At 40.7% G+C, this 20,361-nt stretch overlaps 1 pseudogene; it reads right to left on the reverse strand.

Annotated features, from left to right (window-relative positions):
- Nucleotides 1-13,274: 13,274 nt before the first annotated feature.
- On the reverse strand, nt 13,275-14,175 carry LOC124965338 (60S ribosomal protein L7a-like; annotated as a pseudogene).
- Between the last annotated feature and the right edge of the window lie 6,186 nt (nt 14,176-20,361).

Raw genomic sequence — 20,361 nt, forward strand, 5'->3', positions numbered from 1 at the left:
AACATGTTACTAGATTTTCTGAGAAACCACCCCCTGCCATGAACTCCAGTGTTTAAGAGTGAGAAACTTTTACTATTATTAAAGGGCAATGAAATCAACTTATAGTTAATATTTAGTCTATTCTAATTTCATATAATGGTGAACTACAATCTTATTCTGATTCTCAAAGAATTAGACTAAACATAGGAGAAACAAAAATTATATTTATGACTAACCTAAATGTTTTTATTATGTAAAGTATCTCTAGGTCAACTATTAAAATTAGGAAAGCAACAAATGCTAAACACCACATCCAAGCTCAGAGGAGTGCCTTTTTATCCATCTACTATTATACTAAAACAATCACAGTCTCCTTTAAACTCGAGCACAGCTATAATTGCTTATTTTCATATATTTTATCTATGTATTAGTGCTAAATTTTTATTGTGCACTATTTTATGTCCCAATACAGTAAAACCTTCCCAATGTTTTTTTTCCAATAAGTTTCTAATGATATATTGATTTTTAATAATAAAAAGCAACTGCAGGGCTGGGGATGTAGCTCAGTTGGTAGAGTGCTTGCCTTGCATGCACAGGGCCCTGGGTTCAATCCCAGTACCACAAAAAAAAAAAAAAAAGCAACTACACATGTACACATGGAGACATGCCACACCTCTGACCTCCAAGAGGGAGGACAATCAACGATCAACAGAACCCTGTCAAGTGTTGAGTCCTCTATTCCAACAGACCATGTCAAGTGTCAGATCCTCTACTCCAACAGAGCCATGTCAAATGTCAGAGTGGCAGGAAATAGACACGGCACTCATGGTGGATGGAATATTCTCTATATGTCTGTTAAGTCTAAATTATCGATTGTGATATTGAGATCTATGGTTTCTTTGTTCAATTTTTGTTTGGAAGATCTGTCCAGTGGTGAGAGATGTGTGCTAAAGTTATCTAGTATTACTGTGTTGTGGTCTATTTGGTTCCTGGAATTGAGAAGGATTTGTTTGATGTACATGGATGAGTCATTGTTTGGGGCATAAATTTTTATGATTGTTATGTCCTGCTGACTTATGCTTCCCTTAAGCAGTATGAAATGTCCTTCTTTATCCCTTCTAACTTTGGCTTGAAGTTCACATTATCTGATATGAGGATGGATACTCTGGCTTTTTTGCTGAGTCCATGTGCATGGTATGGTTTTTTTCCCATCCTTTCACCTTTAGTCTATGGGTATTTCTTTCTAGGAGATGAGTCTCTTGAAGGCAGCATATTGTTGGGTCTTTCTTTTTAATCCAATCTGCCATCTATGTCTTTAGATTGATGAGTTCAGGTCATTAACATTCAGAGTTATTATTGAGATATGATTTTTATTCCTGGTCACTTTGGCTTATTTTTGGTTTTTAATTTGACTTGGTTTCTCCTTTATTTGGCTATCCCTTTAGGGTAGTTCCTCCATTTGCTGACTTACATCATTGTTTTTCATTTCTTCCTCATGGAATATTTTGCTGAGAATGTTCTGTAGTGCCAGCTTTCTATTTGTAAATTCTTTTAGCTTTTGTTTATCATGGAAGAATTTTATTTCATCGTCAAATCTGAAGGTAAGTTTTTGCTGGGTGTAAGATTCTTGGTTGGCATCCATTTTCTTTCAGAGCTTGAAAAAATGTTGTTCCAGGCCTTCTAACTTTTAGGGTCTGGTTTGAGAAATCTGCTGATATTTGTATTGGTTTCCCTCTGAATGTAATTTGATTTGTTTTCTCTTGCAGCCTTTAAAATTCTATCTTTATTTTGTATGTTAGGTACTTTCATTATAATGTGCCTTGGTGTGGGTCTGTTGTAATTTTGTACATTTGTTGTCCTATAAGTCTCTTGTATTTGATTTTCCATTTCATTCTTCAGATTTGGGAAATTTTCTAATATTATTTCATTGAATAGACTGTTCATTCCTTTGGTTTGTTTCTCTGTGCCTTCCTCAATCCCAATAATTCTTAAATTCATGATATTCCATAATTCTTTTCATAATATTTCATAATATTCTTTTCATGATATTCCATAATCCTTGGATATTCTGTTCATGATTTCTTACCATCTTCTGTTTGGTCAACTTTGTTTTCAAGATTAAATATTTTCTCTTCAATGTCTGAGGTTCTGTCTTCCAGATGTTCTATCCTATTCGTTATATGTGAGTTTTAAATTTGGCTTATTGTTTCCTTCATTTCAAGGATTTCTGGGTTTTTTTTTTTTTTCAGAATCTCTCTTTATTGAAATGATCCTTTGCTTCCTGCATGTGCTCTTTTAACTGTTGATAGGTGTGATCATTCAATGTCTGCATTTGCTCTCTTATTTCATCATTTGCTTCTCTGATCATTTTAATTATATACATTCTGAACTCCCTTTCTGACATTTCTTCTGCCATGATGTCATTGGATTTTATTGATGTAGCATCTAGGTTTGTTTGGGACACTTTCTTCTCTTGTTTTCTCATATTGCTCATGTATCTTGTCCCCTAGGAGTGCAAGGCTGAGGTATTGCTCTTTCCCCCCTATAGACTTAGAGTGTCCCTGCAGGTTTCCAATAACTCACCTCCTAGTCTTCAGTAGCTTGATATCTTGGAGGAACTTGATAACGCAGTGACCCAAAAAGGATGCTGCCCCTCTAGGAATGGTAACCTCCTGGTGGGGTATAATCCCTGCTACTGGGCAGAGGCACATCCATGTGTTGATAAATGGTTAACTGCAGCACGGGCACTAGACAGCGGGCTGAGGCCCGGCTGGTCTGGGCCTGGTTCTCTGGGCCTGCCTCCCTGGTGTCTTTTTTAGTGTTTTGAGCATGAAGGGATGCTGTATTTTATCAAATGCTTTTTCCGCATCTATTGAAATAATCATGTGATTCTTAACATTAAGCCTGTTGATGTGGTCATTTACATTTATTGATTTCCAGATGTTGAACCAACCTTGCATCCTTGGGATAAAGCCCATTTGATCATGGTTCACTATCATTTTAATGTTTTTGTATGTGATTTGCTAAAATTTTGTTAAGAATTTTTGCATCTATGTTCATTACGGATATTGGTCTGCATTTTTTTTCCTCGATGTGTTTTTGGTTTTGGTATCAGGGTGATATTAGCTTCATAGAATGAGTTTGGAAGGGTTCCCTCCCCTTCTATTTCATGAAATACTTTGAGGAGTATTCGGATGAGTTCTTTGAATTTTCTTACTATTTTTCTCCTACATCTTTTGTCATTGCTCTACATTCTGGGATGTCATTACTTTATTATCTGACTCTCCCATTTGACTTTTTATTTCAGTTCTCATTTTTATTATCTACTAGTGAAAGATAAATGTAGAGTGTTCTTGTCTCATGAAATGCTGAGGATAAGATTTTTAAAAATTTCTATTCTGGTCACTGTCTCCTGAGTACCTAAATTTATTTGTCTTTTTTCTGTATTTCAAGTTAAGGCATGTTTCCTCAAGTGTCTGGGGGTCCTTGGCTACCTTTAGTAAGGGTGAGTCACTAGAAGAGTTCTTCAGGAGCTCTGTACATGCAAGTGTGTGTCATGTACTGGCCAGTGGGCTTCACTTTGCTGTGAGTTAGATTGGCCATTTCACTTCTTCAGTTGATGTTTTCATGGGTCTCCCAGCAATGCAGGTGAAGAGTTCCAGCGCTTGAAGCTGGTGGGCCAGGGGACAGTTCAATTAGGTCCACCTTGGAAGTGATCACCTCCCAAAGCAGCTGACCATTTCTGTACTCTCCTAACCTGCCTTCTCCTGGTTTGCTGGTTAAAACTATAGTTAATCAAGTGCCCCTGGGTTCAATCCCTGGCACCAAAACATGTCAACAGATTCAAAGGGCAACACAAAGAATGGGAAAAATATTTTCAAATCACATGTAATCAAAGGGTTAATATCTATAAAATATATAGAACCTCTAAACCTCAATAACACAAAGTCAAATAACCCAATTTACAAATGGGCAAAGAACTAGAATACACATTCTTCAAAGAAGATACACAGATGGCAAATAAGCACATGAAAGATGTTCAGCATTACTAATTGTTAGGAAATTGCAAATCAGAACTATGATGAGACACCACCTCACACCCATTAGGAAGGGCACTATCTATAAATAAAAATAAAGGGCTGGGTATGTAGCTCATTTGGTAGAGTGCTTGCTTTGCATGCCCAAAGACCTGGGTTCAATCCCCACCATCACAAAAAAATTAAAAATTTAAAAAATAAAAAGCACCAGGGTTTAGGTCAGTGGTGGAGAGCTTGTATACCATGCACAAGTGGAGTTCTGATACCTTCCACCAACTTAACCAGGGCTCCATTCACAGACACAGACTGCCCTCCCTGCAACAAAAAATAAAGACAAGTGTTGGTGAGGAATCAGAGAAAGATGAAGACCCTTGCAAAGGGTTGGTGGGAGTGGAAAGTAGCACAGCCACTGTAAAATAAATGTATGTTTTTTCCTCAAAATATTACAAACAATTATAATCTGTTCCAGCAATTCCACTTCTGGGTATATGCCCCCCAAAATTCAAAATTCAAAATGATTTCTCAAAGAGATATTTATATACCCATGTTCATAGTAGTTTAATTCACATTAGCTAAAATGTAGAAACAACCCAAATGTCTACCAATGAATGAGCCTATAAAAAGAAGAAAAATTTAACCATGTGAATTATTCCTATAGGAATAATCACAACATGGATGAACCCTGAGGACACTAGGCTAAGCAAAACAAGCCAAATACGTTTAATTCTAATCATATGAAGTATTTAGAATTGTCAAAATCATAGAGACAGAAAGTGGAATGAATGGTGATTGCCAGGGACTAGGTGAGATGGGAATGGGGATTTAGCATTTAATGGGCATAGCAATACAGTTTTACAAAACAAAGAGAGATGGGCAGTGGTTTTGATTGCATATCTGGAATTATTTAATGACTCAACTATACACTTAAGAATTATTAAGATGGTAAATTTTGTGTTACATGTATATTAGCACAATAAAATTCTAAAGTAAATAATTAGATTTGCCCTGCCACTAAGTCTTTCAAGGTTTTATAAAGAGACCAGGATAGGATATCCAGAACATTCTAAGACCAGACTCACAGATGAAAGAAAATAACAAATACTCTGAATCCAGATAGAACATGCAAATTGACCTCTTGTTCTAAGTAATTAACGCTATAGTTATGTGGCAATAAATATTCAACCCACCATGATTTACAAGATGATTTCTAAAAGAGACTCCATGAACCAGAGAAGTTGTTTGAGGATACCGAATAAGCAAATTATGGTGTAATTATTCCTGTAGTTTTGTGCTATTTCACAAAATGTCTCATTATGAGTTATCATAGATTTTTATCCTATTGATACCACTGGTGACGAGTTCTGCTCCTTCTAATGTTGAAGATTGAACACTAGAGAAGCACGCCAAGGCAAGCAGATTAAGCAGGTTTATTTAAAGGGAATAATACAGACTTCTCCCGGCAGGAAGAAGGGGGCCATGGCTGATGTTCTAAAGTCCCAAGAAGTGAGCGCACCCTACATCTTTTATAGGTTAAAATCTCTTTTGTTCTCCAGTTTTCTCCCCCCTTATCTCTCTCTCCTTCCTGCCTACGTGATTAGGCCTGGTTTTGCATTAAGTGAGAAGCCATGGGCAGCGGGAGGGCCAAGGTGATTCAGGCAGGCAAGGGCCCAGGGGGCATTAATTAGCGGCTCCTTGCTTGCAGTCCTTGATAAAGGCAGGTAAATTTGGTAATCAATGGACTCCAGAGATCCTTGACATTCCATTCTTCCAGGGGCAGTCTCCAACTTCCAAAGGCAGATGGCTTCATGACTTCATTTCCTCGAATTGACCCGATTTCCTATTTCTACACTAACTACCTGTCCTTAATTCTGGCTTCATTCCCCCCGTTAGCTTTAGGAACTCCTAACTGCTGTAAGGAAAAGAAAGGGGGTGTCGGTCATTCTGGCTGCTTCGAAGCTGAAAGGGGGCAGCGAGGGGCAAGCTGTTTGGAGTTCCTTTTTTAAAAATCGGGTCAATCAGGGGTCCAAGGTAGAAGTCTGGTTGGGGAAGAGCAGGTTGTAAAGTTATCTGGGGGTGGGTGCTTCTATGATAGAAGAACAAAAAGACATGAGTACTGAAATGAGATTAGTACAAAGTAAATGTTGCAGCATCTGGAACATGCCACTGAGTATCATGAAAATGACAGAAGTCAATCTCTCACCAGGCGGTGGAAGAACTGAGAAATTGTTCCCATAACTAGGCCTAGCAAAGGCTGGAGAGAGGACAAGGCCTTTATTTGGGGACTTTAACATTGTCCAGGTTATCAGGAATGTAAACACAACATTTAACTCAATGTCATAGATGTCCCCAGAAAATATAGTTAAGCTACTTAATGTCATTTGATTCTTGTAAAATATCCCTTTATTGGTATAACCTGTGTTTAGTAGAGAGCTCTATACTTCTGTTACTTAGGGCTAGATAATCATATGAGCAAACATAGGTTAAGTCTACCTGTGTAGCTTAGGAAGGTCTGCAGGCCTTACACTGACTAAAAACTTCTGACTCTGGCAGTTTCTCTTGATAGTTATCAGGCACATTTGCTGAAGAATCTTTCTTTCATTTGTAGCTTCCAGTCTTTATTCTAGTGGGCTAATACAAGTGTACATCTTAAGTTACATTTAACTATTATTTCTTTTAAATGCCCAAGAATGGCTGTATTTTGGTTTTAACTGTTTTGCTGGGTGTCTAAGATCAAGCTGGTCAAATTGACCTGGTTCCTGTCTTGTTAAAGAGTCAGCTGAGTTCCCACAGGGGCCACTCATAGAGAACTTAAGAGCAGCTTCTTAGCTCCACCAGTGCCATTGGTTAGGCAGGGTCTCCTTGATGAGGTGACTTCCTTTGGAAGCATAAAGGGATGTCTCCCTTTTTCCATGACCCTCCTTTGCAGCAGATGCACTGAGTGATTTTTCATCCTCTAGTCTCAACAATCTCCTTGATCAGGAGGTTGTGTGACCCAGAGTTGCAGCGCTCCTTAGAGAAGTCCTCTTATTCCCTGGGTTCAGGCTGACTGAGGGCAAAAGTTCCAAATACTGGTCTATCTTGCCTTCTGTATTTAATTCCAATCTCTAAGTTTGATCTTAATCATCCAGCAAGCCAGTCTCACCAGTCATAAAGTAAGAGTACTGGGCTTTAACTTCAATGTCCATGACTTTACAGTTATTTACCCTTTTATCTAACTGGAGTCTGCATTAGTACTGGAAGTTACCACTATCTGTTCTGGTATCTGTTACCACTATCTGTTAGGTGATGGCTTATTATCACAAGTTACCTAGGTTGCATGTTCTTGAAGCAGCTACTTCTGCAGAACATTAACAGGTAACAATTTTACAAAATGAAATTAGCAAGAGTAAAAATATATTCTGCTTGTAAAATAGCTATCTTGAATTTTGACTGAGAACCACATTATATTCCCTATTTGAGATCATAGTACTTTTACAACAAAAACCAATCTTTTGATTATAACTTTAAATAAGCTGAAGTCTGACTTATTTTGGAGTCACTCTAACATGCAGTAAGGTGGGAGGCAGAGCCTTATCTCAGGTAAGGCATGGCTCTTTACGGATCTTAAGTGTTCTAATTCTGATGTTGAACTTTGCTACTTCCTTAAATATCATTAAGTAGTTTACATATACTGTTTCCTGAGTCTATATAAACTTTATAATTAATACAATTTAACATTGTATCTAAAACATGAATCAAAGAAAGGCTGAGAGAGCTTTTAACTCTCCTTATGTGACAAACTGGCAAAATGCTTTTATGTTTCAAAATATTAACCTTTAAACAAGTCAGGCTCTAACTTTTATAAATACATTTACATTTGAAATTCTTTATCTCAGTGTAAAAAGTAACCAATTTTGCATATACCCTATTGATAACAGGTCTTATAATAGAACATTAAATGATAGAAATTAATCCCCAATAAAATTTACTCTTTATAAGTTTAAAATTACCATTACAGACAAGTTTATCTGGAGAATAGCAGCTTGATAAATTCCCTGCTTTAAAACTTGTATACCTGAAAAATATGAACACATTTAATATACAACTAGTGACCACTTCACAATTACCTTGACACTTTTATCTTACCAAATTTAGTTTTTAAAGAAAAATGTAGACTCTGTAACACAGTACAATACTCTTAACAGTTGTTTAACCATAATTGTATACACCCCAATTTTTAAGACTAATTGTTCTAAAGAATAAAACTTAATAGACACAAAGTTAAGAGTAAATTAGTGTTTCTAAGAAATCCTTGCCATTTTACCATGTCATTTTACCATATAGATTAAACTTTGGTTTATATCAGAACATTAGTATTTCACCTTAGGAAAAACCTTAAATAGCTTTAACTGTCTCATATACATACAACCAACTTAGTTACACACAAACTTGTTGAAACTTGCCCTTTACTTACACACAGACTTCCTTAGCACTTACTTAGACCCTCGTGTATTTCATCACACAAGCACTTTCTTACCCAGAAACATTTCCTTTTCCCTTTTACTAAATATATTTCCATACCCAGAACCTTTTATTTTCTCTTTCCTATTTGTTGACCCCTTTTTGTTCACATTCTGAAACAACTCTTATGAAATTTCTGAATTTAGATAAATTACTCTATTTTAATAAGATTAAATATTTTGTTGTTTATAGTACTCTAATTGAAACACAGTTAAAACTTTTGGGACCCTTTGTATATAGAATTGCACTTGTTAGGACATAACTCTTAGTAACCTTGTTTTTAGTTTAGTGATGACACAAAGCAAATTTAAACCCTTTTATTTACCAACCTAACCTATGAAAACACCAATAATGTTTAAGTATGTTACCCCATGTAATTTAAGGAGTTAAAAGTACTCGATGTTATTTAACAATTAGCATTTTAACTTTGTAAATTAATCAGATATCTCTACAAACACATTTGAGTAATCCCATACATGTTAACTCTAATTCACTTATTCTGCAAAAACCAAGATATCAGACAAGTATCCTGAACAGTATTTGTTGTCTCTTTCCTGTTGAAGAAAAGTCCTAGAAACAATTGATATTAGACATTTTATTAACATCAATATTTTATTAGCTTGACCACCTAGAGACTTGTGAGTTATTTTCAAAGACATTTTACTTTCATTGGTTTACCCAATTTTAATTGAACCTTTAAATCACATGAATTAAAAGTATCTGGATCCATTTTTAAATTTTAATTTTAGGAGCACTCAGTTTTGATACAGACAAAACATGACATCAGACAGCATGACATACAAATAACACAAAATCAAAGGCCTTGTAACTTTATAGGTGAATCTCCATTGCAATGTAACAGATGTTCAAAATCTCTAGTTGAATAAAAAATAGAACTGATCAAAAAAATCATGAGCTCAAAAAAATATAGAATTAAAAAAAAACAAGAGTCCTGGAAAAATGATAGGGCCGTTAATTACTTTAGTAAGGCACCATAAAATTTCCTTTTGCTGGAGTTTAGGTAAGGCTCTTTTTTACCTTTTTTTTTTCTTTGGGTTTGAGACTGGTCTCCTACTGAGCCTTTAGGCCTCCTATTTACATTTCAATGTAAGCCTTGACTGAGATCTGGAAGGATCTAACAGGTTTTAATAGAAACCTTGTGCCTAAGGCACTTTAGCCATCACTTTAGCCATCTCATCAGGACAGGTTGGATGTCAAAGAAAATTATGAGACCTTATTTTCCATTTCTTTTGAGAATGAAGCTACTTTGCTAAGTTCCTCACTGAGATATGCCATTGGTTATTGAGCTGCCTATGGCTACTTATCCAGGATTTATTTTCCCCTTTGTGACAAACAGGTTAAATCTTGCTTCATAGGTAAGCTGAGGACAGGAGCTTGAAGTAAGGCCCCTTCCTGGGGCAGAATATTGTCCTATGGTGGCTATTTCCTGTAGTATTGAACCTGTTGATGATGTAATTAAGCTTTATTTTTTGAGATCTTTTAATTCCTAATAGCTAAGAAGTTTAGGAGTTCTGCAATGGCCTTTTGATATTCCTCCTGGGTGGGGGCACATAAAGGATGTCATTTACTTATTGAACAATCACAGATGTTTTATCTCTGAATTTTGTTAAGTCCTTAGCTAAGGTTTGTCTGGAACAGGTGAGGACCATTTAAATCCTGAGGCAATACTGTCTAGGTTAGTTGAGATACAGTATCTGGTTCCTCAAAGGCAAACAGAAATTGCCATTCAGAGTCTAGCATAAACAGGAAAAACCATCTTTTAAATCTAACTTAGTATACAAAGCAGCAGTTGGAATCCAAGATAAAAGTGTATTGATTAAGAACTACAGGATGGGGGGAATTACTGCTTCATTATTCTAAGGTCTTGAACTAGGCAGTTTGCTTTTTAACTCCTAAAATGGGTGAATTGCATGGGCTATTGCAAGGCATTAAAAGTATCTATATCAGTTTGAATGATCTTTAATAAGTCCTTTTTCTTGCCTATATGTTCCCTTTTCTTTCTTTTTGATGTCTATTAAAAACAGAAGATGCAAGCTGGAGAAGATCATCTGAGGATTGATCAGGGCCACGTGCCAATTTTGTAATTTCCTCTAAATATTGGGGCTGACTAAATGATAAATTTATACCTTAAAAGTAGGTGGCCCTTTATGGATTCAGGATTCAGAGTGGTGTGCTTTCTTATTGCTTTTCTAAGTCTCTCCATGAAAATAGCAGGACTTTCCTAAAGGCTGCATAAGAGTTTTTTTAGGCATCCTACTCATTATTTGAATCCCAGTTAGGATGGTTTCTGTGAACTGCCTGTTCTCTAGATGGTTAATAGCATAATTTTCCAGGTGAAGTCAAATACCTGGCATAAGTTTTGAAACATCTCAATATTTATTAGGATCCTCCAAAAGCCTCCTTGAATTTATTTTTGTCTGTCTTAAGTTGGGAAGGTCCCCTTGATTTTCCTCCCTTAGTAGGCAATTCCTTAAGGCTTTCTCCTCTCATGGTAGAAATTATTGCTGTCAAGCATGGTAACATATGAAAGGCACTTTTCTTGATCATTTGCAATTTAGCAGTATGCAGGCTAGTGGTGAACCTGGCAATACTGTTGAGAGAGAAGCTCCCTTCTGAGTTAGAAGTATTAGGGACATCTCCCTAACTTTGAGCTTCCTTACGGTCCAGAAAAACCCGTCTCTCACTACCTGGCTTTGCCAAAGTTATTTCTGGCCTTCTTCGGCAAAGTGCTAGGGTCCTAGTTTGCCCTGTGCTAGAGACCCTGGGAGGATTCAGACTTAAGGGCATTACTGCTTTCCTCCTGCCACTATAAACTCCTAATTATGAAAAATGATGACAAAAGTAAAAAGTGTGCCTTTTGCCTATCTTCTTGCCCTGTAGACTAAAGGAATCTCCGGAGGGTGGGGGAACATCTATTGGTTGTTAGGCGTATAACACCCTTTGCTTGGAGGGTCTCACGGGAGGGGTTTTTAAATGCTTCCCTCTTGCAGCTTAAAGAGAACACCATGAGCACATTTAAGCACGGGAACAGTAATGGAGAGACTCTAGTGTCTAGACTAGTGAAGGCTAACTGTGCAAACAAAGGGAACCTGGGCATTTTCATACTAATCATCCCAGGCCTTAATCCTACAGGTTGAATTCCTAATGTCTGACCGGCAAGGGAAGGGGAGCATCCAGGAGGGAGTGGATGTGCGGGAGTGTTGTGCAGTCCATACAGAGGCAAAGGTGATTGGCGCTTTCCCTCAGTGCCATTGTCTACCGATCACCCTGGATACCCCTCAGGGCTGTCAGGAGGGGGGTTCCAGAGAAGGAACCTTTGGGGTCCACCCGAGAGTAGCCCGGACCGAGAACCCCACAGTTGCTCCAACCCTTCCTCCACCTCCACGCATCCTGGGCAGATCAGGACTAGGGACACTGTGTACTTGCGGCAATTGCGCTCCAGGCCTGTACAGAAAAGTAGGAAATGGCTTCGGCACAGTCCAACATGCCTACAGAGCAGGTGATTGGAACTTGCCTGGGCCGGGAAACCTCTCACCCGAGTCTTAAGAATGGCGGCTGCACTAACTGCATTTAAGTAGCCGACGGGTGCCCATTTTTTGCCTTCCAAAAATAAAGAGACAGAAAGAAAGATGCACCTCAAACAGATGTGGGGTGCGTGGTGAGAGAAGCTTACTTACCTTGGCGTAAATCTCGGTGGAACCTCCAAATCTGATACCGCCATTTACCGGTGACGAGTTCTTCTCCTTCTAATGTTGAAGATTGAACATTAGAGAAGCACGCCAAGGCAAGCAGATTAAGCAGGTTTATTTAAAGGGAATAATACAGACTTCTCCCGGCAGGAAGAAGGGGGCCATGGCTGATGTTCTAAAGTCCCAAGAAGTGAGCGCACCCTACATCTTTTATAGGTTAAAGTCTCTTTTGTTCTCCATTTTCTCCCCCCTTATCTCTCTCTCCTTCCTGCCTACGTGACTAGGCCTGGTTTTGCATTAAGTGAGAAGCCATGGGCAGGGGGAGGGCCAAGGTGATTCAGGCAGGCAAGGGCCCAGGGGGCATTAATTAGCAGCTCCTTGCTTGCAGTCCTTGATAAAGGCAGGTAAATTTGGTAATCAATGGACTCCGGAGAACCTTGACATTCCATTCTTCCAGGGGCAGTATCCAACTTCCAAAGGCAGATGGCTTCATGGCTTCATTTCCTTGAATTGACCCGATTTCCTATTTCTACACTAACTACCTGTCCTTAATTCTGGCTTCATTATTGGAACAAAAGCTCCTATAGAACAATCACATGGTGTCACTATTCCTTAAGTCATTAAAAAAAAAAAAAAAAAAACTGTTTGCCACAATTCTAAATAGTTAGCCTCACTGATTCCTTCCCTGGAAAAAGAAGTGGCAGAGAAATAGGAGGCCACAGCAACACTAGAAGTTTGTGCCATGGCTACTCAGTGGACCCTGCAGAGGGGGCCTGGCAAGGGCTGTGGCAGGTGACATGTAGGCCTTGCTTGTTTCCAAGTCCTGAGCCTGGCTGGGGATCTTTTATTTTTATTTTTTCATTCAAGAGACTGAATTTACTGAATCATGTATTATCAGTATGAATAAAAGCTTTATAGACTCACATTCATTGCTACCTTAAATAAGGCAGTGACTGGTCAATCACAAAATCCTGGCTTGGTTTCTGAGTATTTTACTGCTATACATAGCTTGTTCCTGCAAATTACATGATGAGTTTCTTTAGAGCTCTTACACTGTGGGGCTTGTGCTTGCTACTGCCCCAAACAAGTTTACTGCCTTCAGTCTAAGACACTGGATTAAGGACATTTTGTTATGTTTATGTACAGAAACCCAACAGCATACATTTATCTGTTTAGTGATGAGTTTATTAGGCTTTTCCTTTTTCAACTTGGCAATTTGAGTCATGGATTTTGAATGCAGGATGTTGCTTACCCAGTAGCCACTGATCTCATTATATCTGTCATTATAATTGGTTCTGATAGCTTCCGCCAACTTAACCAGAACTCCTTTGTCTTCTCAGTTAACCTGTGTGAAGGCAAGAGTGGTGCATGTCTTCCTGTGAACCAGATGTCCCAGCTTAGCCTTCCTCTTAATGATGCTGTAAGGGACTCCCATCTTGTGACACAGGGCGGGCAGGAAGACAACCAGCTCAATGGGATCCACATCATGTGCAATCATCACCAGCTGAGCCTTCTTGTTCTCCACTAAGGTGGTGACAGTACTGAACCCTGCTCGAAGGACCAGTGGTTATCCCTTTTGCCAGCAACCTAATTCTCAGCCTGGGTCAACAGCTGCTTCTTCTACCGCTGTCTCTGATCTGTACTTGTGAGCAAGTTTAGGCATTTGGGTGGCTGTTTGACAGTCCAAGGACTGGGCAAACTGGTTAATCATAGGAGGCACTTTCAGCTGCTTATAGAGAAGAGCCCTTTGCTGCTGCAACCGAATATAGTGGGGTCATTTTACAAAGCAGGTAATGTCCCTTTTGGGCTGGATGTCCTGTCTGATGCCTAAGTTCTTTGGCTTCATCTTGTACAGTGGGTTCTCACCTTCTTGGCTTCCTGCTTCTTGACCACAGCAGGGCCCAGGGCTATCATTTCCCCTTGGTCTTTTTTTCTTTAGGCATCTTGGATGTCTGGAGGAGATAGCAGTCCTTTCATTATTTATTATTTGAATTTTACTTCACAGAAAGGCCTTTCCACATCCCACCATGGGTTGTCTGGTCAGAGGGGGTGCCTTTTTCTGGTGCAAAGGCCCTACTGCCATGATGTGAGAACTGGAAGATGGTTTACTGGCTGGAGGCACCAGTGTAGCCCAAGTCCTCAAATAAACAGACCTTTATTTTATAAACATTTGAAATTGTCACTATTAGTGTCTTTGGGAGACAGAGGTGGAGGATTATGTGGGAAATGACATCCTGATACAAGGAAGGTTTCTGTTAGGATTTGGTTGTGAGGTGTCCCCCAAAAAACTCATGTTATACAATGCAGGAGTGTTCAGAGGGGTAATGATTAAATTACAAGAGGTATAACCTCACCCGTACATTAATCTTTTTGATAGATAAATAATTTGAAAGGATTGCCTTACTGGGTGGTAACTGTAGGCAGGGTAGGGTGTGGCTGGAGGAATTAGGTCACTGGAGGATACCTTTAAAGTTAGTATTTTGTGCCGCTCTGCTTTCTGGCTGCCATGAGCTAAGCCACTTTTCTCTGCTACACTCTTCTCCCATAATGTACCACCTCACCTTGGGCCTGGAGTCATGGAGTCAGCAGACCAGAGACTGAAACCATAAGCCAAAATATACTTTTCCTCCTCTAAGGTGTTCTTGTCAGGTATTTTTGTCACCATGATGAACAGCTAATGAACACATTTCCCCATCATTTACATGAATTTTCCACCTTGCATGGGGTGTAGGAGGGGCCCACAATTCCTGAACCACTTTCTCCCATGACTGTACTTTGTGCTAACTGATAAGATGCAGAAGGGAAGGAAACACCACCTCACAAACTCCACTTTGACTCTGTCCTCAACATTGCCACCTCTCATCTCTGATGAGCTCTTTACCTGAATAGAAATGTCATCTTCCCTGTTTAGTTAGGGATCTAAGATTTCAACCTCCACTACACATGATTAGCCAATCATTTTATGTGATGCCAAAGCCAAAATAAAGGGGAAAGACCCCATGCGGATTCTCTCCCACCCAGTGAGGGACAATTCATTTACAGAAGACACCCAAGAAAACACCAAGTGACCAGCATGACTCTAAGCAATTAATGCAAAGAAATACCCCATAGGTCATGCTTTCCCACCACAATCAAAGCACACCTGAAAGAAAAATATTAAATTCAGTTATTAGTTAATTTATATTAGCCAGGTGTGTCACCCAATAGGACACAACATACGACTAGCTCAAATGCTGCATAACTTCATAATTTAAACTTGTTATCAGAAAATATCTCAACTTCGTATTGGTACACTATATAATACTGGGATTCCTTTTTACCTGTGTATGTGCTCACAATGTAACAATGTAATTGGGTCAATATTGTTCCCTAGTTCCTCCTCTTGCCCACCTCCCTCAACTCCTCCTGGTGCCCTTCCTCTACTCCACTGGTCTCTCTATTTTCTTGAGATTTCAGCTCCCTTCCCCTACCTGCTTTTTTCCTCTCTAGCCCACATATGAGAAAAAACATATGACTCTTCATTTTCTGACTCTTATTTCACTCAACATAATGCTCTCAACTTCCATCCATTTACCTGCAAATGTCACAATTTCATTCTTGATGGCTGAATAAAACTCCAATGTGTATATATACACCATATTTTATCCATTCATCTGTTGGTGGACACCTAGGCTGGTTGCATAACTTGGCTATTGTGAACCGTGGTGCTATAAATGAGGGTATGCATATACTGCTGTAGTAATTTTAATTCTCTTACATAAATACTGAGAAGTGGCTGGGTCACACTGGTTTTTAAATCTCTCAAATTTTAATTTATTGTTATATGTTGGATGTAACTATCAATTATGATATTATTAGATTGATATATTGAGTTATGTATTATATTATTCTGTATGTATTATATCACTATGAATCTCATTTAGTGAACTTAGGTTTGTAAACCATCTCAATTATTAATTATCCAGAAAGCCTTGGTAAGGATCCTGCAGTCGTGTAAATGAGCACTGCCCAGTGATGTGGCCAGCTCTATCACCTGGGCAGTGAATATATCCCACATGGTGGGCCCTCCTACATTTTCTTCTCCCTTCAGAGGAGGGTGTGATAGCCAGATGGTCTCAAATGATTCAATGATTCCCATCTCCTGGAATCTATGTCACTTTTGTGTAATCTCCACCCTCACTTTACCAAGATGGTCAGTGTGACCATTACAATATAGCATATGGTAAAGTGACTATGTCACTTTACAGATCAGGTTATAAAGGACACCATAATGCCCTGCCCCTTTACCCTGTAATTGGGTCACTAGATCTGGGTGGAACCAGTTACAGTGTCTTGAGGACACTCAGCCAACCCTGTGGAGAGGCCAGTGGGCACCACTCAAGGGAGAGCTCAGTTGACTGCAGCCTCATGAGAAACCTTGAGGCAGAATCAGCCAGCTATGCCACCCCGATTCCACACCCTCAGAACCTGTGTGAGAGAACATCTCTGTTGTTTGTTTTGATTTGGATCTGCAATGTTGCCAAAGTCTCCTGTGTTGAAGTCTTGTCCCCAGTGCAGCAATGTTCAGAGGAGGGGATTTTGGAAAGTGAACCATGAGGGCTCCAATCTCATTAATGAATTAATCGATCCTCAGCTGAAAGAACTACTGGGAGGTGGTGGGACTTGCTGGAGGAGGTAGGTCACTGGGGGTGAGCCCTGGAAGGTGTTTCTTGTTGCCTGCTCCTTTTTCTGTCTCTGCTTCCTGGCAGCATGAGCTCAGCAGCTTTCCTCTGACATGCTCTTCTGTGATGCAGTTTCTGCTTTGGAGCCCACTAACTGAAACCTTGTTCTAAACAGCTAAGTTTGAGGGTAAATTGACACATAGTAATAGATAACTAATACAGAGTGATACTCATCCATGAAAGACTCTGCCCTTCCCTTCCTCTGCCTCCACTCTGTCCAGGTCACTTGGAGAACTCTCAGGCACACAACTCATAACCAAAAATGTGTCCTCTGCCCACTGAGGGCACTGAGAGCTCCTATGGGGCTGTGGCCTTCCCCTGTCACCAGGCTCTCTTTCTCTACTAGCACAGAGCCTGCCCTCAGTAAATGCTCAATAAGTGTTTTCTCAGTAGAGTTGGGTATTTCTGTTTCTTCCCCAGTCTGAAAAATCATGCTTTGCTCATAGCGAGCACCCTGTAGGTATTTGTTAATCAAATAAACAACCTACAAAACTTATTGCCAGTTCAAAATTATCACTCACACCTTCAATCTAACACTGATCAAACATTCTGCATCTGATAATCTTAGCATAAAAGTACTTTAAAATATACAGTGCTTGTCATGGAAATTAATATTTATAGTTACTTAAAATCAGAACAACTATAGTTAGAATTCTACAACCAAGAGAACTGTCTTTCATCTTTTCCAGGAAAATATATAAACTTTAATATACTTTATGAGGAAGATTCACCTAGGAAAAGGTTGTCCAAATTACAATCATCAAGAATGATCTGGCTTCTGTCCTTTTGAGGGCAGTAGGAAAGAAAACATGAGTGGCATTTCTAAAGCCTGTCACTGTGAGGCGCTCAATTGATGGTCGTGTGTGTGTGTGTGTGTGTGTGTGTGTGTGTGTGTGTGTGTAGTGACTACAGACATGGAAAGGGTCCAGCCAACTCACTTCAGTGTCTGCTGCCTGCCTGCTGTGTGCCAGGTGCCCTGACAGGTGCTGAGGTACAGAGGAGCAGATAGGGTGACAGATTCCACAGATACACACTAAGCCTGCTTCCTGCCAGGCCCTGTGCTGGTGTTTGCAGAGCTTACTATGCAGATGGAGAAAGAGACATGAATGCAAAACCATCCTGAGGTCACAGCCATTTGAGTAAGGAGCCTCTTCTGTGGGACACTGAACAGTGTGACTGACCACTGAAAGAAGCACTTCCTCCAGAGGCTGGCTGTGACCCCTCACATGCTCACTCAACTGACAGTTGCTGTGCACTGGCTATCCAACACTGTCCCTGGCACACACAAAGTGGACACTCAGAGGTGGTTCAAGACAAATCTGCCCACATGGAGCCCAGGGTGTAGCCAGCAAGACAATGAGTCATGTGATTGGATCTTAGAGAATAAGGATGGGGGCCAAAGGTTTTCTAGATGGGCTCAAAGAGGCATTTGGGGTCTCAGGAACAGGATCTAAACATGCAATGAGTGCTGAAAGGCTGCAAGAAATGTCTCTGTTGAAGGAGGTGACAGGAGAGATTAGTGTATACAGCCTGGAGCAGGCAAGTTTGAGATCACCTCTGAAGTGGTAGCAAGGCTGCCACATGAAGGCCGCAGCGTGTTTCCAACAGGGCAGGGTCAGCATCCCCTGAGCCAGCAAGGAAGCCGAGGCATTGCTAGAGTGCAGCGGCAGGGGTACCGGGGTCATGCCCATGTTGTTCCTCTGAGCTTAGCACCGAGCCTCGCACAAAGTAGGCGCTCACTCACTGGATAAGCATAGGAGGTGAAGAGTTTATAGAGTGGACTGGGGCCTGTGGAGGTCCAAAGGCACTCTGGAAAAACAGGTCTGGCTCTCACAGCAGGACTCTGTTTTCAGAGCAGGGACTGCACTGTGGTTTGATATGCAATCCCTAACTCAAGGCAAGATTGGGTTTTCTATGCAGAATATCAGTCCTCATGGAGATGAAAAATATTGAGCACTAATATCTTCATAACAGCTCTCTAAGGAATGAGGCTCCCATGTCGCTTGATGCAACAGTTCCACCTGCCATCTGCTTCCATGGCAAGGACATCTCTCAGCCTTCCTGCAAGGGTGTCAGGACCGGGCATTCCAGTGTTGGTCCACTGACTGCTGGTGTTAGGTAACCTTTCTCAGAAAGAGGTAAGCTACTCATTTAGTTCCTTTGTTCATTTCTTCCTTCTTTTCCTAGCCCTTCCCACAAAGGATTTGAAGGGACCTAAAACATATAATCTGGTTTCTTTGGATGGGCCCAAAGTTATCTCACTGTTTTTTACCTGTTTTGTTGTAGGAACACTGGAGCCAGAAAGAAGTTGCAGGCCCAGTCCCAGAAGGACAGGTTCCTGGAGGTAGGCAAACCAGCAATGATGACGAGTACAGTTTGCCCATGAAGTGGGTCAGGCGGGTATTCTCAGGGCCTTTCTAAACCTCCATCATCTCTGTCACAACAAGTTGTGAACAGCCCCTCCAGGCCACCCCAATGCCATGAGCTTTAGCCACTGGCCCCATCCCATTCTTAGTAACAGAAAAAACTGGAAGCTACAGCAAAAGCCACTATTGGACAGGAAACCCGAGGCTTCCCAGGGAAGGCCAGGTAGAGAGAGGTCTTGCATATGCCAGACTCAGGCCTGGCAGCAAAGGCAGGGCTGCAGAGGCAGGCCTGGCAGCAAAGGCAGGGCTGCAGAGGCAGCCCTGTCATCTGCCTGCAGGGACCTCTGAAGACCTAGCTGTGGCAGAGACAGATGGCTGCCTGGGTCACTGGGTCAGCTTGCATTTTGCAGGGAGGAGGGGCTCAGAGAGGGTTAATGAAGTTTCTCCCTGGTACCCTGATTGAGCTCTTCCTCAGAGGAAGGCCCGGGACTCACTGACACTCCCCATCAAGTCAACTGAGGGACTCGGGGGATCTGCAAGGGAGTTTGGTGGCAGAAGTGATTCAACACAGTGAATCACTGTGTGGGAGATGGAGGAAGGAGGAGCCAAGAGAACTTGATGGGACAGCATGGAGACTGTGGGAGGGACAGCAAAGGATGGCAGAAGGTGCCTACCTCTGGCCCAGGTGTCCCTCATAATCATGATAGTGATTACCTTCTGAGTATCTGTGCACTTGTCCCTTGCCCTAACCCTCCAACTGAAAAGGTAGTCTTCTCTCCTCCCTGGGGAAACTGAGACCCAGAATGGGGAAGAACAAAAGGGGTTGGGTGTGTCACAAGGAGCCAGTGCCTCATTGGGGTTGGACAGGCTATAAGAAAGGCCCTCTCAGAGCAGAGGAATAGTTCTCCCAGCTTCTAAGCATTCCAGCCTCTTCCGCACTTCTCTTCATTCCCCCTATGGAGGGTGACAAGAGGAGACCTGCCCTCAAGACCTAGGTCTTCATCCAGGGTTTTCTCATAGTGCCTTGAGCAAGTCACTGAAGTTCTTG

This window comes from Sciurus carolinensis, chromosome 15 (assembly GCF_902686445.1).
Source record: "Sciurus carolinensis chromosome 15, mSciCar1.2, whole genome shotgun sequence".
Taxonomy (NCBI): Eukaryota; Metazoa; Chordata; class Mammalia; order Rodentia; family Sciuridae; genus Sciurus; species Sciurus carolinensis.